Raw genomic sequence first — 10,361 nt, forward strand, 5'->3', positions numbered from 1 at the left:
GGGATTTATCATTACATGTCCGAAGTACTTCAGCCTTTCTCTTCTTGATGCTTTTTATAATCTCAATGTTAGGTATATATTAATCCTGCATTTAAATAGCAGGTACTTCGGAAAAATTAGACATGCTTGGGTAAGGTTATGTTATGTCGATGAGCAGTTCCGAATGTCCACGCTGCTATGATTAATTGATTTGCATGTAACTGTTTTATAATTACATAAATAGTTATGTTTTGTTAGTCTGTGCTTCATTAAATACACAACACTCAGTAGTCTTGCTGAGACGTTCTAGTATTGTAAAGATTCGAATCTTTTCCAATCAAGAAATTTTTAAAATACTTCTTATGGTGCCTGTTGGTCTTGAATATCTTACTATTTGTGCTAGTATCTCACTATACATGTGACTTCTATCTGACTTCCATTTTGTTGTTTTGGTAGATGATTTCGATAGTTTTTATAATATTTAGGGAAACTTCTTTATTATACAGAAGATGGATTTCCATTTTTGAGTCTTACTCTGTCAAACGCTTTCTTTAGGTCAATTAGACACAGAAATGATGGTCTATTATACTCTAGTGATTTTTCAGTAATTTGCTTTATAACGAATATTGCATCTGTAAATGATCTTCCACTTCGAAAACCCTGTTGTTCATCTGCTAAAGTTAATCTCTGATTAATTAGTACTTGTAAAGTTTTAGCGTAGTATTTACCAAGATAATTCCTCTGTAGTTTTCTAGCTGTTTTTTACTTCCTTATAATTTTATTAATTAATGTTGTTAATTGTTTTGTCATTGCTGCTCCACAATATTTCAGTAATCCGTTTGGTATCCCGTCTTTACCTGCTGCTTTTCTGTTCTTCAGGTTTTCAAGTATTTTTCCAACTTTCTGTACATTTATATTAAGTTCTTCATTTGTGGTAATTTCTGGTTCCAGCGTCGCGTCGTTTTTTCTTCCTCTGCAGGGAGCTTTTTTAGGTAGTCAATGTCAATCCAAGTATTCTTTTCTATGTGTTTTTGTTCTATTAGTTCCTATACCTCTGTTCTTTAATCTTTGACGAAACGCCATATTTACTTTGCAGACCATAAAAATCATGTTCCATTTCTTTCGGAAAGCGTTCCCAATGGTCATTTTTTATTTTTCTTAGGATACAACTTTGGAAAAACAAGACATTGTCATAAGAAAGAAAAAGTAGCTAAAGAATGGATGCAAAAAAGTAGATACTCTTATAGAACATGAATGAAATAAAGAAATTTGATCCAATAAAAGTGAGACGGCCAAAGAACACAGACTATGAAATCATTGATGTTAAAAACACACACATTTACTTGTATCATATAAATATGTCATTGAAACTATGACTGACAAATATTTTTGGTTTATCGTTATGTAGTGAACGCATTTCCTGCGAACATAGTTCAAAGACTGAGCTACAAAATTATTTTAACAGGCTTACTAGGAAGATCCGCACATTTACTATGAACATAGGGATCAGTGCATATATACAATGACCAGCACTCTTTTTATCTTATTTATTATAAGTCTGATAGCAAATACAAATTGCGAAATACCCGAAGATACATTTAATAATTACAGTGCATTTTTGAATTTCGGAAGAAAACGATTTATCGACGACGAAAAAGTGAGTTCCGAAAGTGAATCGAAATCAAAAATAGATGTATTAGGAGATGTATTGAAAACTTATACAGAGACTATTAAGAACTATACAAAATTAGATATTGTGTTTTTGATAGACGGGTCGTCGAGTGTTGGTGAAAATAATTTTAGAAGTGAGTTAAAGTTTGTGAAAAAGTTGTTGAGCGATGTTATAGTGGATTATAATCACACAAGGGTAGCTGTGGTCACCTTTAGTTCCCCCAATAATATTGTAAGTATTCTGTACGACTTTTAACTTTTATTAAAAAGGAAATACATATCCGTCTTTTTATTGGCTTTACTAATCATTAGTAATCATTTACTGATTTGAACGCTCGTCGGATTAAAACACGATGAAAAAAGTAAATCAAGGAAAAATGATACGATCACAAATAAATTTAAACTTACTTTAAAATCCTTCCCCGTTTGTTTTTTAATGATATATTCTATCGTAGGTACCAAGTGTATCTCGTAGCCTTGAATCCGTTAAGAGCCGAGTCCGTGACGGAATTTGACAAGCATCACCTGTAATTATACCATTATCTTAAATTCCTCAACCAAGATATTCGTCTTCTTCCGACACTCCTTCTGCTCTCTATTTCGCCTTCGATTATGAGCCGCAAGATGACATATATATTTTGCGTGCACTCCTCTGCTCTTTCTATATGCTGGCCTCTTACCAGTAGAATTTCGGTAGTACTGTTGTTCTGACTAATTTGACTAAATTTGATTATTTAACATGGAAGAAGAGTCCATATTCTGCGCTGCACCGTAATATTTTATCCATACTTTTTTTTTTAGATTTTCTAAATTATCAGCTATTATTACGGTATTATAAGCATAGGTATCTAATCATCAATTTAAAACCTATTTATTTTTAATCCTGCTGTTTCTAATTCAATTAGACTCAGTGGCGGCTGGTGTGGTAACATTTTGGGTAGGCCAAGCCAGCAAATTACATAATAGCTATGTGTAATCAGTGACGGATCCAGAAGGAGGGGTCACATGGTCATGACCCCCCCCCCTAACCAATTTTTTAATGATTTCTCTGTTCATTTTAACTTCTGCGTTGTATCTAATTTTTGCGATTTTTGATTTTTCATCTAGCAAATCGCGAACAGAAAACACCCTCTTCTGTACATCCTTAATCAAAGGACAGGAAAGTACTTAAATTGTTCCTTGCAACTGGAATGTTTTTTTAAGGATGCAGGCATATTTTTTAATCAAAGTATCCTTCACAATTCCATACACATTTCTTATTACAAAATAACAAACACGGCCAACAATATAGTCTGTTTTTCGTAATACTTTCAGAAAACCATTTGTAGACATCATACCAAGAGCAATTAAAAGTACGCATCTTTTTCCCATTTTTTTGGTCAATACGAAATGTTGGAGTAGGCCTTTCATTCATAATAATTTTTTTTCTATCATTTTTATGTATCAGTTACAAAACAATCTCACATATATAAGTTGCATACAATCAGGCGATATAGAAATGATGCAAATGAGATTTTTTTTCTTCGAATTTTACGAATTTTTTAAAATTTATTTGGGCAACCGTGCACTCGTTTGCAATTGTGTTGTTTGTTTAAAAATATGTTACAATTGTAGATTATGTTACATATTTTTTTATCATAATTTAAAAGAAAATTTATATTACAATTCGATAATTACGTTACAAGTGACAACGATGGTCGGTGTATGCCCGATCGTCTGGTGCCTAAACAGCAAGCATAAACACAATATAAATCGTTGTCCGGAAAGCTGCTTAACTTCAAACGCTTTTTGTACGGGGATCTTATGTGAGCTGGGTCGGCCAGTTCCGATCGGGCCTATTAATGATATTTAAAATGCCTGAATACGATTCGATGCTTTCTGTGGTAATATAATAACATAGTTGTTTTAACGGACGCTAATGTATTGAGTGATTTAGTACATTTAAAAGTTATTTACATGCATTAACATAATTTTTGAATATATGTTTTTGAATTTTAAAGTTCTTAAAATTATTGGGTAGGCCCGGCCTATCCTGCCTACCCCCAAAAGCCGCCACTGATTAGACTTCTTTTTCAGATATTTCTAGTTCAATTTATATTGCTGCAAATTAATTCTTATATTAAGGTGAATCACATTAAATTCTTCTTTTTGATACAGCTTGCTATGTAGCTTGTTTCAATTCTATTGTTTTTTCTATCCTTTTCATAATTTTAATGTCTCTAATAACATGGTGCTCTTTTTTCTGTGTAGTTTTCATTCTTATTTTTTTTTATTTCTGGTTGTCACTGGGTTTCTTTTTCTTCAGGAAGTTGGTTCAGTTCGTTTTATGTGTGACACCCATCTCAATCTCCGTACTTAATAATGAAAATATGACTAGATTGAAATGTGAGTATATTTTCTCAGTTTATCATGTTAATGATGTCTTGATATATTGTTTTATGACTTCTCCATTTTCCATCCTATTGGAATTTTTGACAAAATTCTCTTAAATATCTTTAAACTTTTGTGATAATGAATATGTTGGTAATATGTGATGTGAATGTGCTGGTCATATTTCGAATTGAAATCCAAACAGAAGTCTTCTGACTTCTTGTTGCTTCATATAGAGTTCACTACTAGTGAACAAATCTTCCTGATGAGAGGTGAAATCTCGAAATACTTGAAGAAAAATGGTGCAGTTCTGACTGCACCATTTTGTGAAAGAAATGTGATTGTCTATTTTTATTTTAACGTCTTTTCTCGACGTAAAGAGTGTAAAGAATGGTGTTTTGCAACGGTAAACTGTAAATGTATTGTCGAAACAAAAAAGTTTATTCCTAACATTATCTAATAGCTTCCAGCAAGCTTAGATTCGCAGTTCACCTAATTTGCCATCGAAGAGAAGTCTCCTAACTTCTTGTTGCTTCATATAGAGGTCACTACAAGCGTCCTCAGGCATGTTATGTTACTATAACAGTCATGTAGATAAACAGCATTTTATTTTCATCCAATAGCTTCCAGCAAGCTTAGATTCGCAGTTCACCTAATTTGACATCGAAGAGAAGTCTCCTAACTTTTTGTTGCTTCATATAGAGGTCACTACAAGCGTCCTCAGGCATGTTATGTTACTATAATAGTCATGTAGATAAAAAACATTTTATTTTCGAGCTTCCTGTCCAAGTCTTCCTGATGAGAGGTGAACACTCAACAATGAGAGCAACAAGAAGTCGGAAGACCTCTCTTCGATAGCGAATTAGGTGAACCGCACATTCAAAGCTTCTTAGTGTAGGCTATCGAGCGATGCTAGGAATAACCTTTTACTCCGACGCATCTACAGTTCAACCTTAAAAAAATTATCTTATTACGACAAAGTTCCATATGGAAAACTAATCGGAATTATAAAAACATATGGAATCGATTGATAAAGATAAAAATATATCTTTAACAAAAAGCAACTTGTCTCTCGATATCACCCTGTACAATAAAGTATATGTTAATTATTCAATATAGTAATAATTAAAAATGTACCGATAAAACATGTTGATACAAAGTTTTGTAATAAAGTTTAATAAACTAAGTCCAAGGGCCCTGCCTTTGCAAAAAATGTGAATATATCAAAAACTATTAAATATGCTTACTGTTTTGTTTCCTTGGTCATATATATATTAAACAAGAAGTTCATACAGAATCTTTATTATAGCAATCAAGAAGCTACAAGTTACAAGTTACATGACCCTGGCCGGAATGGCGGTACCGGATGACATCTGTCTGTCATCGGTCTTCTTCTTTTTTGCCTTTAACATAATATATTACACTTACCAAAGTGGCATTATTTTTTTTAGTTTGTTTTTTACTCTAAAATTAGAGTAAAATAATTGAGAATGTTCCATTAAACAATATTTAATCTTATATCGTTGTTGTAAATTGGGACTTCTTGTACATATCCTACTAATTTCATTTTTTATATTAGTGGTATAGGTAATGATAGATTTCCTATTAGTCCCGATAAGATTAAATTTTATTTAATTTCAATTTTACAATGCAATGTAGCTTCTAAATAATTTTAAACTGTTTGTCCTTTGGCTAGTGTTAGTTTTTGTGTAAATGTATTTAATGTATATAACATTCAATGTCGTGCTGGATAGTCACCTTTTTTGACGAAATGCTAATGAAGATGCTTTGAGAGCGAAACTACTTGGGCAAGATTTAATAAAAAACTGCTTGATATCTACCTTTTATTTGAGTAAAGTTTATTTAATTTCGTTATATATTATAAGCTTCTCAGTTATTACTTATATTGTCATTAAATAGTTTGTTACATTGATTTTTTTAAGTTTAAGAATATCGACCAGATTGGAAAAATTTCCCAAAATTATAATAAGTGCATTTTGCTGACGAGACAATTGAAGAGAGTACGATATAGAGGAGGGGAAACGTTTACTTTAGGAGCACTTAAGAAAGCCAAGGTAAGAACCGCCAGGTTTATAACTGCTTTAATGTAAATTTATCACTAACGCACACATGGCAAAACAAGAAATAATTTTTAGTGTCCATATTTAAAATTCATGCAATATAGAGTTAAGTTGTATAATTTCTATATACGACAATACAATCAGGTAACAGTTATGGCATTAAAACTTATAGCCCCATCAGTATTATAAAACATAAAATTGTTGAAAAACTTTTCAGAAACAGACGCTTTTTGGTATACATTTAATTCTTACAATGATATATGATTTTAGGAAATATTTGATTTATCTAATAGAAACGATTCCAAAAAAGTAATATTCCTTATAACTGACGGATATTCAAATGGAGGCGATCCTGTGCCGATAGCAAAGCAGCTTAAACTGAACTCTGTCTCGATATTTACTATTGGGATACAGAATGGGAACTACAAGGAACTATACGATATATCGTCGACTCCTGGTCAGTTCTATAGTTATTTTACTTGACAGTTTCAATGAGTTTGAAAGTTTGGCTAGGAGAGCCCTACACTCAGGTAAGTAAGTATATTATATGAACCCTTTATATTTTACTTTAAGTAAATAATAGAAATATCTGTTGCTCATTTTAAGAAGAAGACCTTGATTCTTTCTAATGTTCTTTGCAGATCCGAGGGAACAATAGTCTCTTGTTTTTTTTTCTCTTTTTCGAAAACATATGTACCCTCGACCACTTGCTGTTTTGGACCTCTTTGGTTGCGATGTAGTTGTTTCTGCAGAAATCGATGCTTGTTCCGAGTGTTCTTTGGTTCCAAATAAAAATCCGCATTTTCCGTCAATTGTTTCGAAACATTAGGAGCGCATAATCTCTTTCAAATCGGCAGCTTTATCAGGTCCAAAGCTAAGTTACGTAAAAAAATTACGCCGTACAACACTCAGGTTCAACTTATTCATTTATAATAGTACTAAGTCATTTATTCTGCTATATTCATAATATCAAAAAAAATTGTTAAGGGCCATGTCCTACTGTTTCCGACGACATTACAAGAACCACACATTTGATCGACAACATCGACCCCGAAATGAGAATGATTGTAGTCCACTACCATTGTTACTGTGCCAGTATCCTTGCCCCTTCCTTGGGACAAAAGATACGAGCGTGCAGTCTTTATGAAATGCAAACTGACTACTAAAGTGTGGTCTTCCGGTGGTATTATGAATTCTATAGGTCTCACCCACTTGTTCTTCTTTACTGTTCCGAGCATAGTTAGCTCGAATTCATTCTTTAGTTGTATTACTAGTGGGACGCTAGAAAACAAATTTTTCATAGTTATATTACACGATATGTTCCTATTGCACTAAGTGCTATGGGACTTATACAAGACTCGCGCTTTCTATTCTACAGATACAGACGATATGTTCCTTTTCTACAAGCCGCTTAACAACATCCGATGGGCTATTCGATAGTCGAAAGGTGCCTTCTGGTTGAGTTTCTGCATTTATTTCGAGGTTTAGAGTAAATTTGTTACTTGAGTCAGCTAACGAGAAGACCTTGGTGCCGTATTTAGCAGGCTTTGAAGGTATGTATTGCATTAAAGAGCATCGACCTCTGAAACTTATAAGTTGTTCATCAATTGTGAGATCAGGTCCAGGTATTACTGATTTCTGGCAGTTTCCTATAAATATCTCAAAAATATCCTGCATTGCCGCCAATTTATCGGTTTTTTCTACGCTTCTAACGACCATTGATATCATCAAAGCGTAGGAACCGATTGTAAAACATCGTGCAATATAATAATATGGCGTCTGTCCCAGTACCGTCTGTTCGCCAAATATCTGTTATATTTTGTCTGCCTGAATTAGTAAGTCCTAGAAGGTATAACATTCCAAGTAGAGCTCTCATTTTATACTAATCAGTTTGTTTAGCATTTCATTCACGGTTGTACTTGGCTGGCCATTTTCAATTTTTATATATTTGTAGTAACAAAAATTTCAAAACATTCTGTTATGGTTTTATCATCTATGGTCGAGATCTTTTTTTGAATATATTATATACTCTAATTCTTGTTTGTGGTCGACAAATTTTTCTCCAGCGTTTTGTACGGTCTTTTCCAACATAACAGGTAACTTCATCATTGTCGTAACATCCTATAACTTCCTCGGCAACATCCTTCTTCCCGGCATCTTCTTCTGAACAGTGTCATAGTTTCTAAAGTTTGTAGTATTGATTTATATGTGATTAATGTTGTAGTCTATAAGTTTCATCAGCCTTATTCACAAACGAAGATACCACAATATACAAAAGAGACCTCTGGGTCCTGCAAATAAATTACAGCCATCCCATATTACAAAACAAGATCAATAATAGAAGCCATAAAAATAGAAGCATAAGGAAGCCTCAATAATAGACGCCTAAATCTAAATCTAACGTAGAACTATTAAAAATGCCAACATTGAAAATCACCAGAAAAATTGTCACCTCAAATTCCTACCTACCCAGGAAGAAGACTACTCTATAAACACAGTACAGCACACGTTTATTCTCTCACAGAGTGTGTATAATATGAAGCTTATAATTTAATTTTTAATTGTTTAGTTGAATGATTCATTAAAGTTTTTATTATAAGTTTCATTTAAGTAAAATGTTTACCATATTGCGTAGATAAAAATCTAGTAAAACGACAAAAAAATTGTATTTTTTTGTGAAATGTTTCATTACAGGAACTACTTCTGTATCACACATGATAAAATTCCAACAGGCGATATAAACTGCTCGTAAAAAATAAACGATGTTGTTAGTTTTCAAATAAAACACTTACAATAAACAAATTTTAGTTATTTTTAAGCAAATGGGAGTAAAAAAGGCTATAAATGGTTTTTTATTTACACTAAAATTATTAGTTTAGTATTATGATAATAATTTGAAATGTAGTATTGTTCAGTGTTCGTTTCGGATTTGTATAAAAAACGGAAAGAATATTTAGAATAATGAAATTTTTGAATGTAGAACGATACTAATAAAGAAGTTAACTGCTGTAGAGGTCAATCTGGCCATTGGTATCATTCTGGTCGAGTAGACAAGTGAAATAGAACATTTTAATGTATCGCAAAGTGTTGAGCTCTTGAATAATTAATGATAACGAAATTACCGCACAGTTACTATATGTTCGCTTATCATTTGACAGTATATTATGCACACAGTGAAAGCATATCGCTGCACAGTGCAGTAGCAATAGGAAAACGGTTTATTACATTGTTCTCACAATAAACCAACATACCTTACTCGGCGCAGAACCGTTAAGAATTAGATGAGTTATGGGAGTAATTTATAAGGTTTTGCTATATCATTTGCTGTGCTTTTTAAGGACTGTTTAAGAAATGGGGTTTTGGATTGGATTGGATGTTTTTTCTGGAATAGAGCGGTGGTTAATTCACGCTATAACTTGGATTAAGAATAGGTATATTATAAAGCACACAGTCTTTTTCAGAATTATTGGTTTTTCTGTAGCAACTTTTGATAGGGAGCTTTGACGATTCTATCACCTAGGACTGGCATTACCTGTGCAATGAGTTTGGAAACCAAACAAAGGCTTTTAATTCCTCTGTTCTTTAAATTATTGAATTGCGAAGTATTCATAAGAAGTATTTTCCAGGACATTGAAATATTCTTCGGGGAATCGAGTGTCGACAGAGGCCAACAAGATTGACAGGAGGAAGGGTAGTTTGCATTTGAGACACCTGAAGAATAGATGTCTTTTAGAATGGTAAGGCACTCTGAGGACACTTTGAGCCCTTATGTTCAGCTCCGAATCATCCTCAAAATGGATTTATTAAGAGGTCTCTAATTTAGATGTGCGAGGTTGTATATAGTCTTAGTAGACTACTTAATATTATTAAGAATGTTTTTATTTATTGAAGTTATACTTCTATACGCGCACTACACGTTGGAAATTTGTATGGGAGTGAATCTGTGAAATCATTACATATGTAAGATAATGAGTAAGAGAGAGACAGAAGATATATTTTCTCTCTCTTCCTCTCTCGAATATAAAAATGTTTCTTTTGTATACAGGGATGAGTGTCTTAAGAACCGGCAAAATAACGCAAAAGATAGAAAACATAATACGTTGTGAAATAAAAAAGAGATGAAAGTAGTAGAGGTGAGAAATTATCGATATTAACGTATAATTTACTTTACGTTACATTAGAATTATCGAAAATTTCCCACCTTTAGACGTTAGCTTGTGAGCTGGTTGACTTCAGTCGTAGTACTCTGAGATAGCGCGT

At 32.9% G+C, this 10,361-nt stretch overlaps 1 long non-coding RNA gene across 1 annotated transcript; it reads left to right on the forward strand.

Annotated features, from left to right (window-relative positions):
* The first annotated feature begins 1,659 nt into the window (after window positions 1-1,659).
* LOC140431784 (uncharacterized) lies at window positions 1,660-6,571 on the forward strand. The gene is made up of 3 exons (XR_011949723.1): window positions 1,660-1,882; window positions 5,964-6,095; window positions 6,372-6,571. It is a non-coding gene; the product is annotated as an uncharacterized lncRNA (long non-coding RNA).
* The last annotated feature ends 3,790 nt before the right edge of the window (window positions 6,572-10,361 follow it).

This window comes from Diabrotica undecimpunctata, unplaced genomic scaffold (assembly GCF_040954645.1).
Source record: "Diabrotica undecimpunctata isolate CICGRU unplaced genomic scaffold, icDiaUnde3 ctg00001989.1, whole genome shotgun sequence".
NCBI classification, from domain to species: domain Eukaryota; kingdom Metazoa; phylum Arthropoda; class Insecta; order Coleoptera; family Chrysomelidae; genus Diabrotica; species Diabrotica undecimpunctata.